Source organism: Suricata suricatta, chromosome 7 (assembly GCF_006229205.1).
Source record: "Suricata suricatta isolate VVHF042 chromosome 7, meerkat_22Aug2017_6uvM2_HiC, whole genome shotgun sequence".
Classification (NCBI taxonomy): domain Eukaryota; kingdom Metazoa; phylum Chordata; class Mammalia; order Carnivora; family Herpestidae; genus Suricata; species Suricata suricatta.
In genome coordinates this window covers 108,837,384-108,845,212 of record NC_043706.1, presented here as the reverse complement: position 1 = coordinate 108,845,212, position 7,829 = coordinate 108,837,384, and positions in this window count along the sequence as shown.

Below are 7,829 nucleotides of genomic sequence, written 5' to 3'. Positions count from 1 at the left end.
AAAAAAAAAAAAAAAAAGAAACCCCAGAGAGCTCTCTTTCTCCTTCCACCACATGAGGATACAGTTGGTGGTGGGGAATCTATGAACCATGAAGTGAGGCCTAGCCAAATATGGGATCTGCCAGCCTTGATCTTCCAGCCTCTGGAAGTATAAGAAATAAATTTCTATTGTTTATAAGCCACTCAGCCTATAATAGTTTGCTATAGCAGCTCACACTGCCTAAGACACACTGTAATATTCTGGAGAATTAATTTTTCAAGGGAGGAAGATCATAATAGGATGGAGTGGTGAAGGGGCAGGGAGAGATTTGTCAGAAATCAAATTCTTCCTGCTCTGTTAAAAATGAGAAGAGAGAGGTTTCCAATAAGACAAAATATTTCATTACAAGAAACAGGCATCCCTAAGAAGATCTGCTGAAGAAAAGAAAAACCTAAATAAAAAAGACCAAAATCTGAAAGCCAGAATTACATTCTGTCAAGATATACACACACACACACACACACACACACACACACATATATACACAAACACACACAAGAAAACCTTGATATTTATAAAGTAAACATTGGTGGACTTAAAGGAAGAACAACTAAAAATATTTAAACCTTGCAAAAAATTAAAAGAAGTCAGAGACCACACCTGATCTCTGCCATGGCCAGAAACTTTGAAAGTCAAAGTTCTAAACACTAGGCAGGAAAGAGCACAAAAGCTTCAAACAGGTTTGTGTGGGATTTATTAAATAGAAGAGAGAAAATGATGAAACAAGATACATTGATTAGGACTTAAAGATCTCTTTAAATGGCATGAAAAATTCCCATAGACATATCATAAAGCACTGACACAGAAAGATCAAAAGGGGTAAAATATAGTAGAAAACTCAAGAGTTAATTCATGGATGGGGAAAAATTAATACTGAGTTTAGAAAAAATGCATATACAACACTTCCAGAAATCTTTTCACTTCTTTGAGAGTAAGAGAGGAATTGCCAATAAATGAACATAGGCAATATGTGAAAAAAAACCCACAGTTTATAAATAAAATATTTTAGAAGATAAATGGAGTAATAAATGTGAAAACATTTTGCAGAATATTAACCATAACACAAATGTAGAACATTGTCATTAGAATATAGGCTGTTTGATTCGTAGGTATTTACAATTTATAAGTAAAAGCTTATTATGTGCTGTGTGACAGTGGATGGTGGATAGAAATGAAAAAGAAGGAAAGTAAAAAGATTATAGCTTGTAAACATCAGCACAGTGATCAATTATCAAATTACAGTCAAACAACAGAGCACATCTGCAATCACTCAGAAAGCCAAGCTTCATCAGATTAACAGTTGTAAGATATTGCTGGTGGTAAGACACTTTAAACCTTCCTTTCAAGAATTTTTTCCTTGGTAGCCTAAAATCGTCTTCAAGTTAAAGTCTAACCAGTGGAAACTTTCTTAGGTAAAACATAGTCATGACATCTTCGTTTTTCTTCGCCATTTCACTTTTCCTAGCCTCTCTATATCGGTCTATTTCCCTCCCATCCAAGAATAAAGACAGAAAGTGGGGAATTGGGAGCCATGCCATTTGATTCATTCAACAATACTTTTAAGCTGCTAATTATGCCAAGCGCTAGTCTAAGTGCAGGAGAAAGCAGTGAATAAGAAGAAAGGCAAGTCCCCTTTTTAGAATATCCTACATGTTAGTGGGAGAAATAATAAATGAATATGGTAAGATTGGTAGGTAGGTAGATAGATATAAATGAGAGGTAAATGCTAAGCAAAGAAAATAACCAGGTGACTACTGCAAACAGGACAGTCAGGGAATGTCTCTGTGCAAAAGTGCCAAATCTAACATATAAGAAGGATCCAGCCATGGAAAATTAGGGAGAAATCAGGTAGAAAGAAAAGGCCCTGGGATGGGAGAAAATGTAGCACTTTTAAGAAGTGCACAGTAGGACTGAAATGTTTCTGGAAGAATAGTGGATGAGTGGATGATGGGATGCTGTGGTCATGTGGTAATGAAAGATCATGTCGGAGTTTGTAAGCCTGAGAAAGGCATTTGGATTTTATTCTAGGAGTGATGAAAAACACTGCTGTATTTTTATCAAGCAAATGGTAGGGTTTGATTTAAGTTGAAAAAAAAAAATGACCCAGGCTGCTCTGTGAAACAGAGAAGGAAGCCTGAAGACAAAGAAGGAACTACCATCTTCATTCAGGCAAGAGATAGTAAGAGACTAGGCAGTTAGTAGAGCAGATAGAGAAAGGGGACAGATTGAGTTCTAAAAAGGTATTTATTAGGAAATATACCAGTTAGTGTAATATGTCGAACTGAGATACTCCAGAAAGGAAATAAAGTCTAAAATGTGTTCCCACATCATTTGTCCTTAGAGTTTTCAGACACAGAGCATCTTGTAGAATTTGGATTTAATACAGAACTATTAAAAAGCAAAGAAACTATATTTTACCATCTAACATATGCATCAATGGACCAAATTTCCAGTTTCCTTACAGTGGCAGGAATGATCCGATCTTGAAGATGTAATGTTTTAGAATATCCTTCTGCATCCAATGTGATTGCCGCAGGATCAGATACATTATCATCAAAATCAGAATCAGTAAGTATAATGGAAGGGAGGCTGATGTACATTCATGATTACCTGCCTTTGCCAGAGACTATACTCTCTCCTTTTCCATATATTCCAAAGAATACACTTGGGAGGCATTATTACCCCAATTTAATAAGTGAGGCATAGGGAAGTCAAATCGCTTACCCAGGTCCATCACTGTTAACAGAGCCAAGATTTTAAATTCTGTCTAAATCCAGAGGCCAAGTCCTTTCCAACTGTGTACCCCTTGTCTTCTTTTAGCAGAAAATCTCTAATTTCTATTAAACATTCCTAATAGTTTGTGTCCATTGTCCCAAAGTATTCAGTAAAAAAAAGGAATAATCTAGTATTCAAGTAGACATAATAATGTCTGGAATAATCTAGACATTCAAGTGTCAATGTCTTAATGATAAAACCATATCAATCTAGTGAATATTTTATCAAACTGTATTTTAATTACTATTTTTAGTCAATTTTTCAAAGGTTTCAGCCTTATTAGTTAGCCAGTTTCTTAAGAGGTTTCTTAAGAACAAATGCTGACCCAGCTATTTTTCCTTCCTTTTCAGACAAAAAATCAGTAACCTATAAAATCCTGACCTTTTCTCTCATATCCTCATCACCTTGTTCCCTCCCTCATGAGCTCCAGACTGTGATGCTAAAGGAAGCAAGATTTAAAGCTACTTTAAGAAATAAGCCTATAGAAGTGGCTTCTATGAGACATACAGATGGCTAACAGACACATGAAAAGATGCTCAACATCACTCATCATCAGGGAAATACAAATCAAAACCACAATGAGATACACCTCACACCTGTCAGAATGGCTAAAATCAACAACACAAGAAACTACAGGTGTTGGTGAGGATGTGGATAAAAGGGAACCCTCTTGTACTCTTGGTGGGAATGCAACTCTGGAAAACAGTATGAAGGTTCCTTAAAAAGTTAAAAATAGAACTAATCTCACAATCCAGCAATTGCATTACTAGGTATTTGCCCAAAGGATACAAAAATACTAATTCAAAAGGATTCATGTAACCCAATGTTTATGCACCATTATATGGAAAGAGCCTCAAATGCCCATCAAGCCATGAATGGATAAATAAGATGTGATACACACACACACACACACACACACACACACACACACACACACGCACACACACACTGGAATATTACTCAACCATAAGAGAATGAACTCTCGCCATTTGCAAGGATATGGATGTAACTAGAGTATTATAGTAAGCAAAATAAGTCAGTCAGAGAAAAAAAATACCATATGAGTTCACTCATATACAGAATTTAAGAAATGAAACAAATGAAGAAAGGGGAAGACAAGACAGGAAGACAAACCAAGAAACAGACTTTTAACTATAGAAAAAATACTCATAGTTATCAGAGGGGAGGTAGGTGGGGGGATGGGTGAAATAGGTGATAGGGATTAAGGAGTGTATTTGTTGTGATGAACACTGGGTGTTTTATGGAAGTGTTGAATCACTATATTATACATCTGAAACTAATATTACACTGTATGTTAATGGAAATTTATATAAAAACTTAAAAACAACAAAAAAGAAGTAGCCTTCTATAAAACTAAAATATTTGATCTTCAAAATTACTGCTCTGTCCCCCTTTAATATGATGTCATGTCCGTTTTAGCCAGGACTTCTAAGCCTTTGAGAAATGATGTAAAAAGTGAAGATTCTCACTTAGGGTAAACATAGCTATGGCTCTTGTCTCCATAAATAACATAAAGTAATGAACATCAGATAGCAAAAGTAACTGCTTTATTTTTTCTCTTCATGTTGGAAAGAGCCAACAGAGCTCCTGTGTGCAGAGATACTATGCAAATATTTACTTTTAAGAAAAAGCTGAAGGAATCTTGTTAAAAATGTTTGTTCAGATTCAAATGTCTTGTTATGCTCCATTTTTTTATCCATAAATATTTGAACCACATTTGTCTTCCCTACCTGATTCACTTCCCAAACTTTTGCCTCTAAATTTCATTTTTACAAAACTTCTACCCAAACTGGGAGACCAAAAGGTTGAAGCTAACTATTTTTGAAAGAAAAGATTTAAAAAAATAAACTCTGATTTTATGCCCTCCCCTTTTCCAAATAAAAAGAAGCAAAGAAAAATGACCTTTATTCCTGGATTTTAAAAAACTAAAAAAGATATTTGGTAAGATTTGAATATAGAATGGATATTATACAGATATCAGGAAATTACTACTAATTTGTCAGGTATGATAATGGTATTAAGATTAGGAAAGAAAACATCTTTATTCCTAGAAGTATGATAAAATCAATTGATAGTGAAGATTCATCATGTTCCCAAATCACTTTTAAATAATTCAGAAAAAAAGTGTTACATACAGAAAAAGAAAACATGACAAAAATTTTTAATGTTGAATCTAGAGAGCCAGCATACAGTCTTTTTTTTTTTGTAATGTTTATTTATTTATTTATTTATTTATTTATTTATTGTGGGGAAGAGAGAGAAGAGGGGGAGGGGCAGAGAGAGAGGGACAGAGAGAATCCCAGGCAGGCTCCGTGATATCAGCACACAGCCTGACACAGGGCCTGTCCAGTCCCACAAACCATGAGATCATGACCTGAGCTGAACAAGAGTCAGACACTTAACCAACTGGGCTACCCATGCACCCCAGGAGTCAGTATACAGTCCTCGTGGCTGGCCAGAGCAAGAGGCAATTGTAAGGTGACTGCACAGAACTGTCTTTAACTCCCTAAAATCAGTAGCAATAGCAGTAAAATCAGCATATTATTGTACAATTGTTTAAACTTTTCTGTAAGTTTGAAATTTTCATATTAAGCACTTGAAAACATAAAGTAAAATGCATAATTTCAAATAATCACTTTTGGGAAGAATGTCTAGAGTGAACGGTTCATTTTGAAAGTGGAGGAGACAGTACCTCCTAATGTTAATTATTTGTTTGCCAATCTGGCCAATGTCCTGTCTATATGATAGAGAAGTAAAAAGAAAGTGAAAAATGGTTTGGTCAAAAAATACTGTAAAGTTAGATACAAAACTTTTGTTTCCTATGACCAAGTGGCAAATCAAAAGTCAGTAATACTTAAAACACACAGGAGAACTACCTTATCAAATCATAACGTGGTTGGGGTGCCTAGGTAACACAGTTGGTTAAGTAATTGACTCTTGATTTCAGCTCAGACCATAATCTAACAGTTTGTGAGTTTGGGCCCCGCATCAGGCTCTGTGCTGACAGTGTGGAGCCTGCTTGGGATACTTTGTTTGTCTCTGTCTTTCTGCCCCTTCCTCTGCTTATGATCTCTCTTTTGTCGGAAGCCGCCAAGTTTTCTGGCTGCCTCAGGCAAGGATTATCACTCTCGGGGAGTGAACCAGTAAACAAGATTTGCATCTGGAGGCTGGAGATTGCCATTTCCTGGTCAAAATAATTTTGGTGTCTGTCATGCTGGGCCAGATGTAGAGTGGCCAAGGTGCACAAAAGATCAAAACCGCATTTTGGATTATTCAGTGCTAGTTTCCCCTCCCCAGCATTGCTGAGGCAAGTCTGGGCGCTTCTTTTGATATGCATTTGACTCTGTTTACCTAACAACCGACCCAGGTCAGTTCCCTGCCCCAAATCGCTATTTAAGAGACAGTGTTTTCCGGGATAAAAAAGGGAGAGAGAAGAATAATAAAGGAGACAGAGGCTTGATTGGAAACGGTGTGTGCTGTCTTCACTCTCTGCGTCTCTCCCTCCTGCCCTGTTTTTCTCTCCCTCCCTCAGGAAAAGAACCCACGAGGATTTTCCGCCCTCAGCGGGGCGGGACACGACACTCTTTCTCTCTCAAAATAAATAAATAAACTTAAAAAATTATAGTAAGGTAAATTCATAAGTAAATTTTCATACCCATCTTGAAATTTGAAAATATTCATGTTAAAAAATATTGTCTGTTTCAGCGCTTCTCAGTGTACTTAGCAGTCAGCCTGAGAACTTATGAAAATGCAGATTGTGATCAGTGGTTCCAGTGGGACCTAATAGTCTTCATTTCTGAAAAGCTCCATTGGTGCTATTATTGGTGGTTCACAGACCACATTATAGATTATAAGGGCTCACATTACAGACCAAATATAGGTCCAAATAATCGGTGAAAGTCAAAATGCAAAAAAGATCTATCTACCACAACATTGTATGTGTATATGTATGATAAAGTCTTTCCCATACTGAGACTTATGGATACTCTATATGTCTATATACTTAGAATCTTGGAACCGATATACACAAATTGCTGAGATTTCCCTTTTCATGCAAATGTCCATGAAAATAGAGTTGTATTCTATTTGGTCCTCTCTTTTGGTTAATTATATACTGTGAAAATGTATGTATAAAACAAAAAATTCAGCTTTAATATAATTTTATATAATGTTCTAAATGGAAGATAAAAAAATTGTATTCTGATTATTTGGTAAAATTCTTCAAGAAAATTCAAAACTCTTTTTTTAGTTTATTTATTTTGAGAGAGAGAGTGCACATGCACACAAGCACATGGGGGTGGGGGGAAGGGGCAGAGAGAAAGGGAGAGAGAGCATCCCAAGCAGGCTCCCAGCTGTCAGTGTGGAGCCCGTGGCAGGGCTCCACCCCACAAACTGTGAGATCATGATCTGGCCTGAAATCAACCAACTGAGCCACCCAGGCACCCAAAGATCCAACACTTTTAAGCCAGTCTACAATGTGCACTCTTATACTCTTACAGTTTGGGATTTTATTAAATTAAATTTTACCATTAATTATAATAAATTATATTTACATTTTTATTAAATTACCTTAAATTATTTGTATTATATTCATGATCTAATTTTTCAGCAAAATTAGAATTTCAGATGTCACCTTTAAAATAAAGTAATTAAATATATACATATATATGATATTTTGAATAAACTGGAAGCATATGATATATGGTTTGATGTGCCTGAGAGTGTTTTCATTCTTTTTATTCTATTTTTTAAATATTTATTTTTGAGAGAGAGAGACAGACAGAGCTCAAGTGGGGGTGGGGCAGGGACAGCAGGTGTAAGGACGCAGGTCTGATCTGGTCCTCCCCACCGGGCCTTCCCAGCCTCCCAGACGGGGGAGGGGGGTCCCCCACGTGGGGCGTCCTGGGCCCACTCTGATTGGTCAATACTCCAACTATTGTGATTGGCTCCCACAACTGCCAGTATTGATGGGGGGGCAGGGATTGGATCACTGT